This window comes from Peromyscus eremicus, chromosome 7 (genome assembly GCF_949786415.1).
Source record: "Peromyscus eremicus chromosome 7, PerEre_H2_v1, whole genome shotgun sequence".
In the NCBI taxonomy this organism is placed as follows: Eukaryota; Metazoa; Chordata; class Mammalia; order Rodentia; family Cricetidae; genus Peromyscus; species Peromyscus eremicus.
In genome coordinates this window covers 32,515,946-32,524,876 of record NC_081422.1, presented here as the reverse complement: position 1 = coordinate 32,524,876, position 8,931 = coordinate 32,515,946, and the positions used below count along the sequence as shown (strand labels likewise).

The 8,931-nt window shown below is 39.6% G+C and overlaps 1 long non-coding RNA gene across 1 annotated transcript; it reads right to left on the bottom strand.

Annotated features, from left to right (window-relative positions):
- Positions 1-2,267: 2,267 nt before the first annotated feature.
- On the bottom strand, positions 2,268-6,999 carry LOC131914166 (uncharacterized). Its single transcript, XR_009380094.1, has 3 exons — positions 6,367-6,999; positions 3,513-3,614; positions 2,268-2,959 (listed from the first exon to the last, which is right to left on the bottom strand). It is a non-coding gene; the product is annotated as an uncharacterized LOC131914166 (long non-coding RNA).
- Between the last annotated feature and the right edge of the window lie 1,932 nt (positions 7,000-8,931).

Here is an 8,931-nt window from a genome sequence, read left to right as displayed (position 1 = left end):
TGAGCTAAAGCCGAGGAGTTTTAATTAATATAAGGCTCTCTGTGTTTACTTGGATCCAAGTGGCTGCAGGACTGGCAGTTGAGAGAGGTTTGTACTGACCATGGGCCAAGTGGAACACAGGAAACCTTCAGCTACACTGGTAACAGGCACTAGTGCCACAAAGGTGCTCTATGGTGCTTGGTCTCTCCAGAACCACCACCTGGATGGTGATGCTTACAACCAGAGAGGCTGTTTGGATGACTTCTGGAAAGGGCATATGCTTGCTTCATTATTTACACAACACAGGTTTTTAAAGTTCACAGACATATCTGGTATTACCTTCACAGAAAGGCACTAGAGAAGAAGATAATCAACATCTCCTACTTTTGACCAGAAGGCATTGTGTTAGTTACCTACTAATGACACTGTGCCCAAGTAGATGACAGAAAAAAAAGAACAGGACAGATGTTCTATTTTTCAATCCCTACTACAAAAAGTCACCATTCCTCACAAAGGAGTGGTGTAAGGGAACAACGTTTGTTTAATTGTATGGCATTCCTCTGCCACTACTTCACATGGTCAACTCCTCTCAGTGAGTCTTTCAGGCATTTTCTTATGGCCTAGGCTGGCCAGTGATTGGAGATGAGATTGAGTTCATGAGAACCATGCACCCCCTTCTAGAGTACTAGATTAACCAACCTATGTTGTGTCCACATCATACTTTATGCACTGTTGAATATCAAACCCAGAGACTCCTGAACGAAAACCTGCTATTCCAATGACAGAGCAAAAACACAAACCCAGTACACCTTAGCTTTCTCTGTCTTTCACAGTTGTGAATAACTGTCACCTGATCCATGGATGTTATCTATGGTTTTTGATCACTGAGGCAGAAAAGGTACTGTTTGTGTTTTCTATAGGCAGGATTATTTCTGGGTATATGCTGGAAAGGTGAATGGATTCATGCAAAATGGCAGCTGATGTCTCCATGAGGAGAAAATTTGAGCTTATTCTAAAAATGTCACTTTCATACCAAATATCTGGGAACACGTTTTGCTCTTGTAGTCCCTAGCTATCTAGCTTGGTCACTCACATCCCTATCCTAGTTGGTTCTCCTGTAGCAACAGGGTATGCTGAGAAATGAATACAGCATGTATGGCTATGGTGAGCTCTGAACCAAGTAATGTAGGAAAGGCATGACATCAGATTTCTTCATTGACAAAAATGACATGTGTAATTGGAATATCTTTTGGGAGAAAACACATAAAGATGTTTATTGATACATGAAATCCCAAGGCAACAAGAGTAAACGAGAGAACTACATACACAGGACCATGATATGTCTCTTGGGATATCTGTTGTTATCTTACCTAAATTTACAATCTTGTTGCCATTAGATTGCTTTGAAAAGAATGAGAAACCAATATGACCTCATAGAGCCTGTGACAGATTGACTACACAGGTTTAAGCCAGAGAGGCTCCTAGAGCTGAGAGTTGGAAGTAGACATGGGCTCCCATCCCTAACCAAGAAGCTATCTGCAGCTGACAAGCTCTCACAAAGGCAAAAGTACTTTTCCTAATGCAGTCCCCCTGGTGTATCAACCACACTCCAGGGCAGTCCCCATGCCCAACAGGAGGTGATCAACACACACACACAAAAAAACCTCAATGGTGTTTTTCTAGATTTCTGGGTCTTATATTGCTTTGTTTGGGCATTTTCCGTCTTACTGAGCTTTTGCTTTTATATTATGGTTTCTGATTCTGTGTGTATATGCGGTGGTTTTGTGTGTGTGTGTGTGTGTGTGTGTGTGTGTGTGTGTGTGTGTGTGTGCTTTGTCCTTTGTTTTAATTACTTTTATTGTTTTTCGCCCTGCCTCTTTGCTTTCTAAAGAAAGAAGAGGTATGGAGTTGTCAGGAGGATATGTGGGGAGGTTCCTCACAAGAATGGGAGACGGGAATACGATGATTTCTTAAAAATTAAGAAAGATTTGTACATAAACAAGTAAATAGAAGTTGTGAACCAGACAAAGACAATAAGTAGATGCAGAGTTCTTATCTACAGTATGTCCAAAAATGTCATTCCAAGATACATACTGCATCTGTGCTTCCTTGACTGGACCTGCAATTCAGAGAAAACACTCTTAGATCAGATCACACTGAGTTATGTTTGCACAGATCTCTGTTTTTTTCCCTGTGACTTAGGACAGTTCATAAACAGGACTGGGGAGAACAGCCAATTTGAAGATTCTATTTAGTCTGTTATGTGATTCTCTTATAAAACACCTGCAGCTAGTTACTGTGTGAAAAAATAAGTGATTTTTACACCTTTACCTGTTGAGTCCACATCAGGCAAACTCACCCCTTTGTTCTCTACTGAGGGTTTCCTCAAAGCTTCTTTGAAATGTGGCAGAGAAACATTATGAGAATCTGGTATTGTGAGATGAATCCCTCCAAGGAGTGTCTCTGTTGCCCAAGTATCTACTCTAACATCATGCTTTAAAGGTCTTACGGCCTCAATATCCCTTAATGGACACCAGAATCTTTTGCCACATCAATATTTGGGCAAACACATTCCAACTGTGTTAACTTTAGGAGACCCTAGCAGAAAGACAAGAAGACACTCACAGAAGAAACAGGAACTTTTCCTATACAATATGCCTGTTGGCTTCTTATACATGTTTTAGTCTGAAGGGGAATCTTATGTGAGAAGAAAAGCTCCTGACACCCACTATGGTAACTGACATGGTTTACAATTTCTTCTCATGTTGTGTCATATCATGGGTGACTTGTGTCCTCTTCCTATGTAAACACTCTAATACCTATAGTGTGTGAGCAGTTTTATTATTGAGATCTGATGCCTGTAAAAATAAAGTATCATGAAAGTAACCTCTCTATGTTAGGATATGGAAAGGCCATCTTACCACAACCAATGATGATTTTGACCCTTCTTCTGAGGCCTGAGGGTGCTCCTCACTCGAATCTAGGGGAACAGGATATAACTTTCAGCTCATGGTACCACTTGTTATATGTCAAGGGCTTCTTAGGTCATATCAAGGGGGAAAAAAAACAATGAATGATTCCATGAGAGTCTCATCATGGTTCCTGTCTGTTTAGAAGGCCTCACACTGCATCTGACTAAGAGTCCATGACCTACAGGTAAGAGTCTTGTGTTTTTCAAGTGGGTCTGACTAGACAAGTCATTCTCAGTACTGTTCCCATCATCACCACCCATGACTGAAAGAAAGCCAGCGGAGAGAGTGAATCACACACAGTGTGAAGCCATAGGTGAAGCCACACTGCCTCACACAAGAACCAGCTCTTCTTTCTTTTGGTTCATATCATGTCACCAGAACCAAAATAGGCATTTAAATGTGGTTTTATGCTCTATGGTGGTAGTTCTACTGGTGGACTAGAGAAATTAATTTCCACTTTAAAACTACTACAAGGATTCTTCATTCTCTTTATAGTAGGGATACTATATAATCTACAACTACTGATAAAAACTATAACTAATTATTGAATTTCCACAGTACCGTCATTAATGCCACAGGTCTTTTGCAGCATTGTTTCAGACATTTCAGTGATTGCAGACGTAACAGAGCACCGAATGCCTAGCTTCCGCAGTATGGCAACAACTTGAATGCAATCAAAACAAGAATGTTTAGTTCTGCTGAATTCATTAAAAAAAAACAAAAACAAAAACAAATAAGGAACTAACAACTGTTCTATGTTTAACATTCCATCTCATTACTGATTTGCGAGTACACTTATTTGATTCAGAATATCACTTTTGGAAAATCCTGGAAATCAGTGTCGACTTACTGGAGATATGACATGGTCAGTATAGGTGGGGTCTCAATTCATGTGGATGAGACAGTATCAACAGAAGGGCAGTGTGACTGTGTGAAGTGACCAGCATCCAAATCCCTCTAAGAGCCATGTGAACACATTGAAAATGTAATTGCTCAGTTCTGCATTCTTGACACTTGACACTATAATTTTCTAAGAACTCACATCACACCTAATGAATCTAAAAAGGCAAATGAAGGAAGAGTTCAGGTCTGCTGTGGATAGTGCTCTGTATACTGTGAATGTGTTGCTCTGATTGGTTAATAAATAAAATGTTGATTGGCCAGTAGCCAGGCAGGAAGTATAGTATAGGCGGTGTGAGCAGAGAGGAGAATTCTGGGAAGAGGAAGACTGAGTCAGGAGTCGCCAGCCAGACACAGAGGAAGCAAGATGTGAAGACAGAACTGAGAAAAGGTACCAAGCCACGTGGCTAAACATAAATAAGAATTATTGATTAGTTTAAATGTTAGAGCTAGTCAGTGGTAGGCCTGAGCTAAAGCCGAGGAGTTTTAATTAATATAAGGCTCTCTGTGTTTACTTGGATCCAAGTGGCTGCAGGACTGGCAGTTGAGAGAGGTTTGTACTGACCATGGGCCAAGTGGAACACAGGAAACCTTCAGCTACACTGGTAACAGGCACTAGTGCCACAAAGGTGCTCTATGGTGCTTGGTCTCTCCAGAACCACCACCTGGATGGTGATGCTTACAACCAGAGAGGCTGTTTGGATGACTTCTGGAAAGGGCATATGCTTGCTTCATTATTTACACAACACAGGTTTTTAAAGTTCACAGACATATCTGGTATTACCTTCACAGAAAGGCACTAGAGAAGAAGATAATCAACATCTCCTACTTTTGACCAGAAGGCATTGTGTTAGTTACCTACTAATGACACTGTGCCCAAGTAGATGACAGAAAAAAAAAGAAGAGGACAGATGTTCTATTTTTCAATCCCTACTACAAAAAGTCACCATTCCTCACAAAGGAGTGGTGTATGGCATTCCTCTGCCACTACTTCACATGGTCAACTCCTCTCAGTGAGTCTTTCAGGCATTTTCTTATGGCCTAGGCTGGCCAGTGATTGGAGATGAGATTGAGTTCATGAGAACCATGCACCCCCTTCTAGAGTACTAGATTAACCAACCTATGTTGTGTCCACATCATACTTTATGCACTGTTGAATATCAAACCCAGAGACTCCTGAATGAAAACCTGCTATTCCAATGACAGAGCAAAAACACAAACCCAGTACACCTTAGCTTTCTCTGTCTTTCACAGTTGTGAATAACTGTCACCTGATCCATGGATGTTATCTATGGTTTTTGATCACTGAGGCAGAAAAGGTACTGTTTGTGTTTTCTATAGGCAGGATTATTTCTGGGTATATGCTGGAAAGGTGAATGGATTCATGCAAAATGGCAGCTGATGTCTCCATGAGGAGAAAATTTGAGCTTATTCTAAAAATGTCACTTTCATACCAAATATCTGGGAACACGTTTTGCTCTTGTAGTCCCTAGCTATCTAGCTTGGTCACTCACATCCCTATCCTAGTTGGTTCTCCTGTAGCAACAGGGTATGCTGAAAAATGAATACAGCATGTATGGCTATGGTGAGCTCTGAACCAAGTAATGTAGGAAAGGCATGACATCAGATTTCTTCATTGACAAAAATGACATGTGTAATTGGAATATCTTTTGGGAGAAAACACATAAAGATGTTTATTGATACATGAAATCCCAAGGCAACAAGAGTAAACGAGAGAACTACATACACAGGACCATGATATGTCTCTTGGGATATCTGTTGTTATCTTACCTAAATTTACAATCTTGTTGCCATTAGATTGCTTTGAAAAGAATGAGAAACCAATATGACCTCATAGAGCCTGTGACAGATTGACTACACAGGTTTAAGCCAGAGAGGCTCCTAGAGCTGAGAGTTGGAAGTAGACATGGGCTCCCATCCCTAACCAAGAAGCTATCTGCAGCTGACAAGCTCTCACAAAGGCAAAAGTACTTTTCCTAATGCAGTCCCCCTGGTGTATCAACCACACTCCAGGGCAGTCCCCATGCCCAACAGGAGGTGATCAACACACACACACAAAAAAAACCTCAATGGTGTTTTTCTAGATTTCTGGGTCTTATATTGCTTTGTTTGGGCATTTTCCGTCTTACTGAGCTTTTGCTTTTATATTATGGTTTCTGATTCTGTGTGTATATGCGGTGGTTTTTTTTTTTTTGTGTGTGTGTGTGTGTGTGTGTGTGTGTGTGTGTGTGCTTTTTCCTTTGTTTTAATTACTTTTATTGTTTTTCACCCTGCCTCTTTGCTTTCTAAAGAAAGAAGAGGTATGGAGGTGTCAGGAGGATATGTGGGGAGGTTCCTCACAAGAATGGGAGACGGGAATACGATGATTTCTTAAAAATTAAGAAAGATTTGTACATAAACAAGTAAATAGAAGTTGTGAACCAGACAAAGACAATAAGTAGATGCAGAGTTCTTATCTACAGTATGTCCAAAAATGTCATTCCAAGATACATACTGCATCTGTGCTTCCTTGACTGGACCTGCAATTCAGAGAAAACACTCTTAGATCAGATCACACTGAGTTATGTTTGCACAGATCTCTGTTTTTTTCCCTGTGACTTAGGACAGTTCGTAAACAGGACTGGGGAGAACAGCCAATTTGAAGATTCTATTTAGTCTGTTATGTGATTCTCTTATAAAACACCTGCAGCTAGTTACTGTGTGAAAAAATAAGTGATTTTTACACCTTTACCTGTTGAGTCCACATCAGGCAAACTCACCCCTTTGTTCTCTACTGAGGGTTTCCTCAAAGCTTCTTTGAAATGTGGCAGAGAAACATTATGAGAATCTGGTATTGTGAGATGAATCCCTCCAAGGAGTGTCTCTGTTGCCCAAGTATCTACTCTAACATCATGCTTTAAAGGTCTTACCGCCTCAATATCCCTTAATGGACACCAGAATCTTTTGCCACATCAATATTTGGGCAAACACATTCCAACTGTGTTAACTTTAGGAGACCCTAGCAGAAAGACAAGAAGACACTCACAGAAGAAACAGGAACTTTTCCTATACAATATGCCTGTTGGCTTCTTATACATGTTTTAGTCTGAAGGGGAATCTTATGTGAGAAGAAAAGCTCCTGACACCCACTATGGTAACTGACATGATTTACAATTTCTTCTCATGTTGTGTCATATCATGGGTGACTTGTGTCCTCTTCCTATGTAAACACTCTAATACCTATAGTGTGTGAGCAGTTTTATTATTGAGATCTGATGCCTGTAAAAATAAAGTATCATGAAAGTAACCTCTCTATGTTAGGATATGGAAAGGCCATCTTACCACAACCAATGATGATTTTGACCCTTCTTCTGAGGCCTGAGGGTGCTCCTCACTCGAATCTAGGGGAACAGGATATAACTTTCAGCTCATGGTACCACTTGTTGTTATATGTCAAGGGCTTTTATGTTGCTAGGGATGGTGACATGTGGATTTAGTCCCTATGCCTAGCCTTAGTGCACAGGATTAATAAACATGGTTGAAGGACTGCAAGACAGATTTCCCTGCTAGGAAAAGTGAAAACAAGGAAAGACCTCAAGAGAAATGAAGTAGGGACATTTTGTTCTCCTAAATAAAGGGAGTCTAATGCACTGTGAAATAATCCATCTTGGATTAGGTTACACTTAAACAAATGTTATGTTAAATGACAGATTTCTATCACTTTATGACCATTTTCAAGTCTTTCTAGATCTCTGCTAACCTCTTTCAGCCACTACAGATCAACACAGACAGATTCTACATTAATTTACTATGATCTTATTTTTTAAATTGCTTATTCATTATTGCCTGTGTATATGCATATATAAAGTGTATGTACAGGAATACATACAATGTGACATCTGTCCAAGGGTCAAAGGACAAGTTTGTGGAGTTGATTCTCTCTTTCTACCTTCATATGGATCTGAGAAATGCCACTCAGGTCCTAAGCACTGGAAGAAATATACATTTATCCTTTGAATCATATTGTCAGCCCTAGCATATAGAATTTTAATCTTCAAAATGTACACATTATTCAAGAAAAATTCATGCAGTATCAGGAACATGATGTAATGACACTAAATTTTTCACTCTTTGATACATAATCATACTTTACTGATAAGTGCAAGATACTGACATTATTACATTTAAAGAACCACCATAGATTGTTTTTTTCTCCTGCTAGTTTTTCTTTACTGGTCATCCTTTGTATTCATTCTGTGAGGTGAATGTCCAGGTTCAGACTACCCAACTCACATTAAGGCAGAGAACATTGATCATCTGTCCCCTGGATTTCTACTTGCTTCAGCAATTAAAAATATATATAGAAAGTGGACTCTTTTGTACGGTTGTTAATGTCCTCATAGCCTAAATATAAGTTCATGGTAACAGTTTGGAACTTGATACTAGGGGGTCAAAATATCTGATTTCCACCTTGGCACTTTCACCTAAGAACATCATGGCCTTGAGTCTATTCATCATCACACCTCTCCAATTCCTGTGCATCATCATTAAAGAAGTAAACAATGCACATGTCTGTTTTGTTCCTGAGCAACTTAGTGAACCTAACATATTGGTGTAAATGCTGAGAAAGGCTAGTTGTCAGTACAATGTACTGCCATAGACAGTGCACCCTCACATACTCCACAGATTCACAAAAACCCTGTAACAAATCCTCAAGCTATTGTTCTAGATATATCCTGTTTTTCCTAAAAGTATTTATTTTAATTTCACACAGACATTTGTTGCACAGAGACAGCTAAAACTTTAAAAGTAATGCCTGTGTTGTCCTGTGTTGGCCTAGGTGCATATTCAGATTCCATTTCTAAAGTACGGTCAGTATTGTTCTTTAAAATGTTCCAATTGTATGACTTCAGTTAGTAGATCTTGATTGAAATGGACCAGAAAAGACTAGTAGGTTAACATTGTTTGTTTAAATGTCTAGTACTCCTAGACTTGGAAAATCCACTGTTTTATATCTGCCTCAGAAATGTGTACATGTCTCCCTTGAACTCTCCATTGGTCAAGTAATGGGAAAGTCTCT